Below are 11,941 nucleotides of genomic sequence, written 5' to 3'. Positions count from 1 at the left end.
GTAAAGAAAAAAATTCATGTTAGAACCGAGAGATGTTGCAACTTATCATTTGTCTGTCATCTGAAATAAGTTGAGCTAAAAGAAATATCTGATGGTGTCTGTAATGTTATGGGTGTATATCGGTAATATACACCAATGATTTATTTTTGTTTCGTATCTTTCCTCTTATTTCTCTGGTAATATTTTGCCCATGTTGTCACTTGTATTTCAGTCTTTCTAATTAAAATGTAAAGCCTGGCCTCAAAATGAAACTCGAAGGTTTGATAGGAAAAAAAGTAAAAGTTGTATAAAAAATAGTGCTTCAAGCTCTTTTCTAACAATTTCCAATTCATAGTGGACCAATACTTTTTTAAAAATACAATAAAAATTAACTATTAGAAGAATATTTTTAAAAATCACCAAGGCATAGGGAATAAAAACCCCAAAATCTGAAAGATTCTGTAGACATTAAAATTACCTTGTCAGATTTCTACAACATTTTTAAATGCTCAATCTTAATTCCTGAATTTATCTAGGTAGGGACTGGTAACAAATAGTCCACAGATGACAACAATTTGAGCAGTGCTGACGTAAGACATAGAGCCTGTACTTGAGGAACAAAGAAACTCATCAGGGTGAACACTACCAGAATATGTATAACTAAGCATAAAGTTGTATTATAATCTGTTACCCCAGACCACACCAGCCTGTAGTGAGATGCTCACGGCACTGTAATAGATAAAGTATATTGGTCTCTGTCCCCAGTTCCTGGCACAGGGCTCCTAAAACCCTTGTAATTTCCTTAGTGATAAGAGCACTTAAGAACATCTTTTAATATTTGGCCTTTACCCTAGTTCCTGACACAGACTTCCTAAATCCCTTGAGATGTCCGGGGTGATAGTGTCTTTTTGTTCAAATGAGGTGACTCTTGGTGGGCTCTTGGGTGGGGGCTGGTCATCAAAGCCATGATTAGAAGATTAGAATTTTCAGCCCCACTCCTCATCCTCCAGAGAGGGGAGAGAGGCTGGAAATGGAGTTAATGGTAGATCATGCCTATATGAGGAAGCCTCCCTAAAATCTCAAAAGTATGAGGTTTGGAGAGCTTCCAGGTTGACGAACACATCTACTTACCAGGAGGGTGACCCACCCCAATTATGTAGGGACCAGAGCTCCTTGCTTAGAATCCCAGACATTGCCTTAAGTATCTTTTCATCTGGCTATTCATCTGTATCCTTTATCATATCCTTTTATAATAAACTGGCAAATGGTAAGTAAACTGTTTTCCTGAGTTCTGTGAGCCACACTAGCAAATTAATTGAACCTGAGGAGTGGATTGTGGGAATCTCTGATTTATAGTGGGTAGGTCAGAGGCACAGGTGACAACTTGGACTTCCTGATGGCATCTGAAGTAGAGTGGGGGCAGTCTTCTGGAACTGAGCCTTTATCCTTTGGGATCTGATGCTAGTTCCAGGTAGACAGTGGCAGAACTGAGTTGAGTTGAGAAAAAGAGATACACAGGAGGAAGACTGAGGTTTTTTCTTCTCCTCTTAAAAGTAAAGGTGGGTACAACATGGATAAAGGAGCACATATCTACTTTCCCAGAGACACAAGAAATGTTAACAGTTAAAAGAGGCAAAACTGTCAAAAATAGATGAAAACAGCTATATAAATTGTAAAACATAAGTAATGGTTAATTCATGGTTCCTTCAATCATATGACTGTAAAATTCACAGATTTCACAGAGAAAACTGCCATTATTATGTCTAAATAATCACAGTGTGGTCAGAGTAAGTCACACACAGCATTTCTCTTCATTTGTTTCCATCGAGTCTCGTGGAATCTCTAGTTCTCCTTTATACCAACCCCCTTCCTGTTATTTCTTGGACTCCCTGAGAATGTAATCTCATTCAAACTCAGCTCTCAAGTGGTCTTGTCTATACTCTTTCATTAGGTCTACCATAGGTACTGCTGTCCTCAACTTTTAAGTTTCATGTATGGGAAACAAAAGTTTTTGTCAATTAGGCTTAATGACCCACAAGAGGTGCCAGTAACCCTTTTCTAGCCCCTGGACCCCAGACTCACGTACTCTGACAATGAGAGAAACAGCATTATTTATGTGCTGTTGGTTGGTTCAGAGTGATTTCACATCCTATAGCACATCATCCCAACCATGCAAGAAGTTAATTTCCCAGGTGGTACCATAGCTGAGTCTTCAGTAAGCCTTTCCAACAATCTATGAGATCTGCTGCTTCTGAGATGATGTACATAAAGCCAGTGAATCTCATGGACTTCAAACCAGCTTATCAGTAGAAGCAACAAATTCTGAGCTCCCCATAAAATACTGTGCTTTGAGGTGACTATCCATAACCTTATGGCAGGTTGATTACATTAAACCCCTTCCATTATGGATGGAGTGGCAATTTCCCTAAGTAGAAAACAGACTATTTCTGGATTTGCTCTCCCTGAGCCTGCTGGTACCATTCCTCTGCTATGGGCCTGTTGGGATGCATTCTACTTGAGACATGCAAATTCTCACCGTCTACACCCATTTTATTTTTTTATTTTTAATTAATTTTTATTGGTGTTCAATTTACCAACATACAGAAAAACACCCAGTGCTCATCCCGTCAAGTGTCCACCTCAGTGCCCGTCACCCATTCCCCTCCAACACCCGCCCTCCTCCCCTTCTACCACCCTTAGTTCGTTTCCCCGAGTTAGGAGTCTTTATGTTCTGTCTCCCTTCCTGATATTTCCCAACATTTCTTTTCCCTTCCTTTATATTCCCTTTCACTATTATTCATATTCCCCAAATGAATGAGAACATACACTGTTTGTCCTTCTCCAATTGACTTATTTCACTCAGCATAATACCCTCCAGTTCCATCCATGTTGAAGCAAATGGTGGGTATTTGTCGTTTCTAATTGCTGAGTAATATTCCATTGTATACATAAACCACATCTTCTTTATCCATTCATCTTTCGATGGACACCGAGGCTCCTTCCACAGTTTGGCTATTGTGGCCATTGCTGATAGAAACATCGGGGTGCAGGTGTCCCGGCGTTTTATTGCATCTGAATCTTTGGGGTAAATCCCCAACAGTGCAATTGCTGGGTCGTAGGGCAGGTCTATTTTTAACTCTTTGAGGAACCTCCACACAGTTTTCCAGAGTGGCTGCACCAGTTCACGTTCCCACCAACAGTGTAAGAGGGTTCCCCTTTCTCCGCATCCTCTCCAACATTTGTTGTTTCCTGTCTTCTTAATGTTCCCCATTCTCACTGGTGTGAGGTGGTATCTCATTGTGGTTTTGATTTGTATTTCCCTGATGGCAAGTGATGCAGAGCATTTTCTCATGTGCTTGTTGGCCATGTCCATGTCTTCCTCTGTGAGATTTCTCTTCATGTCTTTTGCCCATTTCATGATTGGATTGTTTCTTTGGTGTTCAGTTTAATAAGTTCTTTATAGATTTTGGAAACTAGCCCTTTATCTGATATGTCATTTGCCTTCTCCCATTCTGTAGGTTGTCTTTTAGTTTTGTTGACTGTATCCTTTGCTGTGCAAAAGCTTCTTATCTTGATGAAGTCCCAATAGTTCATTTTTGCTTTTGTTTCTTTTGCCTTTGTGGATGTATCTTGCAAGAAGTTACTGTGGCCAAGTTCAAAGAGGGTGTTGCCTGTGTTCTCTTCTATGATTCTGATGGACTCTTGTCTCACATTTAGATCTCTCATCCATTTTGAGTTTATCTTTGTGTATGGTGTAAGAGAATGGTCCAGTTTCATTCTTCTACACGTGGCTGTCCAATTTTCCCAGCACCATTTATTGAAGAGACTGTCTTTCTTCCAATGGATAGTCTTTCCTCCTTTATCGAATATTAGATGACCATACATTTCAGGGTCCACTTCTGGGTTCTCTGTTCTGTTCCATTGATCTATGTCTACACCCATTTTAAGTAGTTCTTCACATTTTCATCTTTCAAAGGCTTTGGTAGTTTATGGTCTGGTCAAGTTTATGGACCTTTTCTCAGAGTAATAAAGTGTAACATATTAAACACATAAAATTAGTAAGGAAACCATTATTATATAATATTACATTGTTCTATCTTCAGGCCACTTAGGGTTCTGGGGACCCCAAATTAAGAGGCTAAACTTGTTATCAATCCTCTACTTTCACTTCCAAATCCATAACTGTCTGACCAAACCATTAACCTCTGCCAATGAATTGGTATAGATGAGAGGTTATCTCTAGTTTGTTACCTGGTTTTCTGAATAAGGTTTTATTGGAACACAACCAGATCCACATATTTACATACCATTTATGGTTGTTTTTCACACTGCCAGGGTTGTGTTGAGCAGCTGCCACAGAGATCGTATGTGGCCTACAAAGCTGAAAATACTTACTATCTGCACCTTTAGGAAAAATGCTTGCCAATTCCCAGTCTAGATCCTGGCCTGAAGGCCAGGCAAACAAAGTGGACCAGAAGTACTCCTTGAAGGCCTGCCCACTGGAGGATTTTACTTCTCCATTGCCCCTCAGAGATACCCCTGAGGGTTAGAATGCTGGAATACTTCACTTCTGCCTGTTGTGGGCATATAATGCAGAGTTATTTGTAAACAAGCCTTGAACACTCTATGAGGTTGTAGGTGTGAGTCACTGGAACAATACCTATATGGTAGGGAGAGATATGCTAGGACTTTTACCTTCAAGATCTGTTCAAGCCACGTTCCAAACACACAGCTTCCACCGAAGATGAAATGCTTCAGGGTACACCTAAATTTACAGCTAGGGAGTTTTCCGCATGCAATTTATGACAGGCAGTTTTTATTACGTGGTCACTTGAAGATATATGCTAGGAATTCGATCTCGATCAAAAACTAGAAGCAAGACAGGAAATGGCTTTAAAAGAGCAAAGTTACTTCCTAAAAGGAACATAGGTTTGTTCCAGAGCTCCAGTGGCTTCCTACTGTGATTCACTGGAATGGATTTTCCACACATTGTCATAAAATCCCAATGTGCCAGAAATGTTTTTGGTTACCACTGGGTTTACTGAATAATAAGGGCTGGGGGGTAGAACCACTCCCACTATAGCCTGGCTTAGAGGAGACACCATCTCTTGCTCTGGGCCTTCTCAAAGATAGAAGGTTGCAGCTTTTTAGGCCAGTAAATGGAAAGAAGTGACCAATCAAATGTGATATGTGTCCATTAAACACATCCAACATCCACTGAAGTCCATTAAATAGTAGGGGCTCCATGATGTAACAACTTTTCATTCACAGTGGACAGGATATCTGGCATGTCCCAGATCACTGGATATACCTGCCCCCCACCTCTAAATTTTACTGAGGTGTCAGCAGGCACCTCAGTACTTTCTGGAGAATCATTACCTATTTTCTAGCATCTGGGGTACCTGTTCACTTTTGCTCTCCAGATTCAGTCAACACAATGTCACTGAAGGTGGACTAGTATAATGATCTTTCATGGGACAATGAGATGATTAATATTCCCTGCAAGTTAGTAGCACATGGCTGAAGAGCTGATGTACACTGTGGCAAGATAGTGGTGTTCTGCTTCTGGTGTTCTCTATTTATTGCTAGTTTTGTCTCTGTTTAAAATTTTGCTGTTTTGTACATCATAATTTTTTTGCATCAATTTTAGTTTTATAAAATATTGCATTAAAATATTACTTATCTTGGTTCTTACTAAGCATTCTGACATTCCCTTAAATTTTGTCTGATGTGAGCACTTCACTCATCTCACCCTAACCCCATCCTGATTGATGTATAGGGAAAATGCTTCCATTAGGATCAATGCTACTTGCCAAGTGTTTATAAGGTATTTGGACCACTAGCCACAATTACAGTTGACATATAATTTATGATAATCTAAGGTCACTTTGAGACCCACCTGCCTTTTCTTTCTTTTTTTTTATAAATTTATTTTTTATTGGTGTTCAATTTGCCAACATATAGAATAATACCCAGTGCTCATCCCATCAAGTGCCCCCCTCAGTGCCCGTCACCCAGTCACCCTCACCCACCTCCCCTTCCACCACACCTAGTTCGTTTCCCAGAGTTAGGAGTCTCTCATGTTCTGTCTCCCTTTCTGATATTTCCCACTCACCTGCCTTTTCAAGTAGTCAAATGTGAATTCAATAATCGCTCCCACATCTTCCAAGTCATTGATGGTAGTATTTATCTCTGCAATTCTATCTACCAGGGAGGCAGTAGTGCTTTCTTATTAGAGAACTGGAGCTTCAGGAGTTTCTACTTGGCCTTTTCTTCTGTAATAGTCTTAAAAGCCCTGCCTCTGTGGCTCAAGGAGCCCAGGTGGGAATTCTGTTATTTCCTGAGGATATGCAAGTCATTTATAGCCTCAGGAACTGCAGATATTTCCACTGGATTGGGTTTGGTGGTTTCCTTGGGCCTTTGGCGAGACCGACAAGAGTCAAACACGGCACTTATATCTTGTCATTTCTTACCCTAAGTGTATAACTGGTAGCTATACTGTCCTAGTTGATCAGAAGTTAGTGTTTAACTCAGAATTAGGATTTACTATTCTTCAACGGTTGGGGTATTTCCCTTGTACTAGGGAAAATGGCTGCAGGTTCACCAAGGGGGAAGCTAGGAGAAAAAGGTATACATACTTGGGGTGTTCTTCCTTAAAGGTATCTGGCCTCCCTTTCTTTTATGGGATCCTAAATTTATAAATCAACTTAGATCTGGTAATTGAGTGAAAGGTTATGACTCACCCTTACGGTAGATCAAGGCAGGTTTCCATTCACTTAGCCAGGATTTTTGTCAGTTATGGAAGGGTTCTCATGGGCTGCCCACACATTTGTGTCCTAGGGTTCCTGCTCAATTACATGTCAAAGATCCTTGTGAATTACAATTTCTAACTACTATACAGGTCTTGCTATGGATTCTAGTAGTCACCCTCACTGTGTCTATGTTTGGTCAGTGCCCCCAACTAGCCTTTGCTATCCCAGGCCCTTAATTATCCCCCATTGAGATTAGCAAGCTCATTATGAGTGCAATACATCACACCAGCATCCCCACCTAGAGAAACAGGTAATAAAACTGTTCCAAAATATAAGAGGACTTGAGTATCAAATGTGGAGGGAGTGCTGGAGTTGGAAAAATCATCATCTTCCAACCATTATAGTAAAGATTGGTTTAGGCAGGAAATCAACTGATGCTAAAACAAAGGGGTGAAGTCTTGATGAAGATCAGAATATTTGCACTGTTCTTTTTTTAAATAAGTCTTTTTTAAAGATTTTATTTATTTATTCATGAGAGACACACACAGAGAGAGAGGCAGAGACACAGGCAGAGGGAGAAGCAGGCTCCATGCAGGGGGCCCGATGTGGGACTCGATCCCAGTCTCCAGGATCACGCCCCGGGCTGAAGGCGGTGCTAAACCACTGGGCCACCGGGACTTCCCTATTTGCACTGTTCTTAAAATGTCTCTCCACAGACTGCTTGTTAGTTGCTAGAGAAAAAAACAGTAATTGTGAAGTGGAAAACTCACGAAACAACTTGATTGGCTGATTGAAATTTAAATCATCCTTAGGGGCAGACAGACATCCTGTGCCTCCCAATATTATGCTCTAAGAAGGACATGGCATCAATTATGCAGTTGTCTAGCCAGGAATACATAATATGAATTTAAACATGAGGAAATATTAGACAAGCTACAAATGAGGAGCATTAAAACAAGGACTGTATTCGTCAAAAATTTCAATGTTATAGAAGAAAGACTGAATGTTTCAGGCTAGAGGAGACCAAAGAGATGTGGCAACTAAAAGCAATATGTGACCCTAGACTGGATCCTGTGCTCAAGCGTGAAGATGTGCTATACAGGGTATTATTGGTCAATTGACAAAATTGAATTATAGAAGTTAGATCAGATCAAAGCTCTGTATTCATTTTATTTTTTTTGATTGTTTGATATGGCTTTAGTTTCTGATCATCCAGCTGTGTCCCACAAGCAGCCTGAGCTCTTAACAGTCAGCGGTCCCGACAACTTGCCTTGGGAAGGGAGGGTGAGGGAAGAATGAGATAATGCTGGTCCCTGCATCCAACACCCCAGAGATGAGCTGTCTGGCTGGGCACTCAGTAAACAGTCTCTGGGGGAGAAAGGCCACCCAGCGGGGCAGAGAAGGGGGGACGGGCAAAAGAGAACCTGTGGCCTGCATGTCTGCCTCTCTTGGGTCCCGGCTTAGCTTGGTGCCTAGAAAGCCTGGAAGGCCGGGAAGGCTGGGACAGTAGACTTGCCAGGGAGGGTCTGGCTTGGCAAAGGCAGGAGGCCCAAGACGAAGACAGATACACAGTCCTCCAGGAACTTTCCCTTCCAGCAAATGGAGAGCTGGGTTCTGAGTGGGGAGTGCCTGGCTAGGCAGCAGACATGAGGGAAGATGGCAAGACTTCCCTGGTGGCAGAGGAGGCAGTTGCCTGAGCACCTCATCCCTCATCCTGAACCTCCTCCCAGCACAAAACACTTAATTGATTATATTTCTAATGAATCAGTACCCCTAGAATAAACACCTGTGTCTCTGTGAGGTCTCTCCATACCCCTCCCTTATGAGACACCCGATCTGTGGGGTTCAGGCCCTGACCTCCCTCTTCAGGTCCCAGGTCCTGGGAAGGCAGCCCTGTCAGCTCCATGGTCTGTCAGTTGCATCTCCTCCAGAAAATGCTGTCGCTCCACCCCCAGGCTGGAATCCCTTCTAGGACACAGAAGCACCAGCTGCCCCTGAACATATCCTCTTCTCTACAGATGAGGAAACTGAGGCCCAGAGAGCCAGAGGCAGAGGAACCTTGGGTCCTCCTCTAGGGCTGCCTCCTGCCCCAGGGATTCTGAAGGCACTTGGGGCCCCAGGGGGACAGGCCCAAGCTCCCCAGGATGCAGTAGGAGGGCAGAGGCAGTGAGGAGCACAGGGGAGGGCAGGTGGTGCAAGGAGCCTGACAGGGAGGCTGCTGCATGTTCAGGGCACCGGCCATCTGTCGGGGCTTGGGGGAGACACATCCAAGGTTGCACCCTGAGCTGGTTCCCCTTGGCCCTGGCCAGGGTCGGGGGACACAAGGCTTCTGAGGGAGGGGCCAGAGCTACGGACCCAGAGGCTGGCCCTGCCCTCCTTCAGACAAGAGGAGAGAGTATCCCAGTCACCAGATGGTGACTGGAGCAGAGTGGAGGACAGACACAGAGCTAGGAGTCCCTGCTCAGCATCGCGGGCAGGAGGAAGGCCGCTGAAGCTGTGCTGGGGGCATTTCCCGTTATCTTGGCTCACAAGCGCTAAGAACCATGGGGTTGCTGCCAGGGCTGAGTGCTCATGGCAGGCTTTTCTCAAGCCCATGGCCTGGCCCTGGGACGTCCACCAAATGTTCCTCCAAGGGAGTTCAGGAGACAAAAAGGAGAAAGAATCCCCTAAGTCCTTAAGAGCAACCCAGAAAAGCTCTATAATTCAGGGCTGGGGCCTCTTAGCAAGGGGTGAAGCCCTGCCCTCCTGCCAGCTGTGGAGTAGGGAGGGGTGGCAGGTGGAAAGCTCTCTCTGCTGGTGAGTGGCCATGTCACTGCCTCTTGGCCTTCAGGAGCAGCCTCTGAACTGTTTTGTACAGGAGGTGGAAGTGCTGGGGGCAGCAGGAGGGTTTGAGTGAGGTCAGGAGCAAATCTTGCCTCAAGGAAGGCCTGGGCACCACCTGTGGGGTCACCTGCTTCTAGGCAGGATGGGGGGAGGTGAGGGCTCATCTGGCCAGGCTGACCTTCCCACAGAGGTCTTGCATCCCACCTGAGCCCCTGCCTGCTCACCTGGACTGCCGTGTAGGCTATCCCACGGCAGGTAACAATGCAGATGGCCAGGAACATGCAGAAAATGGCTGGCTTGACCTCACAGGCATTCATCGCTTACTTCAGTTGGTTATGGAAGACAAACCTGGGGTCCAGTGTATCGGCTTTGAGGCAATATTGCTTCACCTCCTTCAGGTAGTGACTCAGATAGTGTTCTGGCATGCTGAGGAACATGTAGTATTTGTCCACCAGCTGGGTGGCCTGGGGCTGGTTGGTGAGCCAGCCCATAACCACGTCCGGCTGTTCCTGCTGGATCATCTGCTCTGGGAAGACTGGCAGGTGTCAGGGGTTCTCTAGGTGGTTAGGTTGTAAATGATTCAGGTCAGGGCTTCTGTGATGGGTGTCCAGTTGCAGGTCAGTGTCTTAGAACTGACCTGAGACCTTGTGTCCATGATGCTGCTGCACTGGCTGTTATGGTGGATTTCCAGGTGGGACAGGGTGAATGAAGGTATACAGAGAATGGAGGAGCGCTCATGCTCCCAGGCCAAGCTGTCCTCAGCCAGGATGATGATCTTGTGCATCATGGAGAACTGCACCTCCAGGAACTGGTGGCCTGGAATTGGCAGCCACTATCTCCAGCTCCGGCAGGAAGGTATGCCACAGAGTCTCCTTCCAAGGTGGCTTAGACATGAGAAGATACAGCCTGGGGGGACGCCCAGCTCAGGGTGTGATCTCAGAGTCCGAGAGATCGAGTCCTGCATCGAGCTCCCTGCAGGGAGCCTACTTCTCTCTCTGTGGGTGTCTCTCATGAATAAATAGATAAATCTTAAAAAAAAAAAAAGATACAGCTTGGGGTCACCTAGGTGGCTCAGTCTGCTAAGCAGCTGCCTTCAGCTCACATCATGATCCTGGGGTCCTGGAATGAGCTCCGCATTGGGCTCCCTGGTAAGTGGGGAGTCTGCTTCTCCCTCTCCCTCCCCCACCCCACTTGTGCACACGTGCATGCTCTATCAAATAAATCTTTTTTATAAAGATACAGGCTGTCCCCTTGGCCCATGGTGTCAGAGGATAAAGGTCACATTGTACTGGAGTATGCTGGAATCTGTGTGGTCCAGGTTGTCTTCCAACCAAATGCTTGGTTCCCTGGTAGCTGAACTTGCGCCTCCGGAAGCCAAGAGCAGGAAGTTGTACACTGCATGGGTGTGCTTGTTGGTGTAGAGCTTGGAGAAGGGGCGAGAGAGTCCTAGCAGTGCGGAGAGGCCAACCACGTTGGAGTCCAAGCCATGCGACAGCCAAGAGGCCACTCTGAAAACGTCGTAGTGAGCCACAAGGATGATGATGATGAGGGTGGTAAGGTCCTTTCCACCCAGCCCCATCAGCCACCAGTCACTTTCAGCGGACCCGCTCGTGACCATCTGGAAGGTGCCAGCAGTGGCGGGATGGATCAGTAATTTGGCAACAGAGGCAGAGCCCTGGAAGCAGACCTGACCTGTGTCTGCGTGTAGATGGGAGAGCAGGGCCTCATCATGCACAGGGAAGAACGTGGGGACGACGGTCTGCGTGGCCAGCACCTTGGGCCCCATCTCCATGAATTGCTGAATGATGTCCTGGGACACAAAGTCCGCGGCCTGAGGCAGGATGCCGAGCACAGCAGCCCGCCCACCACAAGGCCTTCTGGTACTGCTCGCGGAAGCCCAGCGGCCGGAAGCAGCCACCACGCCTCCTCACGTCCAGCACGCCCGCATTGGCGTGCGCCTGCGTGTGGAGCGCTGCCTTCCCAGGGCTTGGGTGGTTGGGCGGGGGCAGGTCAGGTTGGGTGCAGGCCGTGAGGGTGGGCCTGGGGCCACTGGGCCGAAGCCGGTGGTTCTCCTGACGGGACCAGACGGTTGGACCGCCCATGTGGGTCGTACTGCTGCAGGCGGTGGATGAACTCGTGCCATGCGTTGGACGGCGGAACTGAGCGGCGGGCGCAACGCTTTTGGCATGTTCTCCAGCACCTCACCAGCTTCTTCCAGCATCCTGGGCCACGGTGGGCCACACGGGGAGATTCCCGCACCCACACCTCAGCGTGGGTAGCCGCCGGGGCCCCTGTATTCGTGTTAAACTCAGTGAAGTTCATACCTGTACTGTGGTTACCTAAGAGAATATTCCTATTAAGAAAATATACCATGAAGAATTTGGGGG

At 46.0% G+C, this 11,941-nt stretch overlaps 1 pseudogene; it reads right to left on the bottom strand.

Annotated features, from left to right (window-relative positions):
• Window positions 1-9,540: 9,540 nt before the first annotated feature.
• LOC112907866 (BOS complex subunit NCLN-like) lies at window positions 9,541-11,656 on the bottom strand (annotated as a pseudogene).
• Between the last annotated feature and the right edge of the window lie 285 nt (window positions 11,657-11,941).

The sequence above is a fragment of the Vulpes vulpes genome, chromosome X, assembly GCF_048418805.1.
Source record: "Vulpes vulpes isolate BD-2025 chromosome X, VulVul3, whole genome shotgun sequence".
NCBI lineage: Eukaryota > Metazoa > Chordata > Mammalia > Carnivora > Canidae > Vulpes > Vulpes vulpes.
The sequence above is the reverse complement of the archived record's forward strand: the minus strand, read 5'-3'. Positions and strand labels throughout refer to the sequence as shown.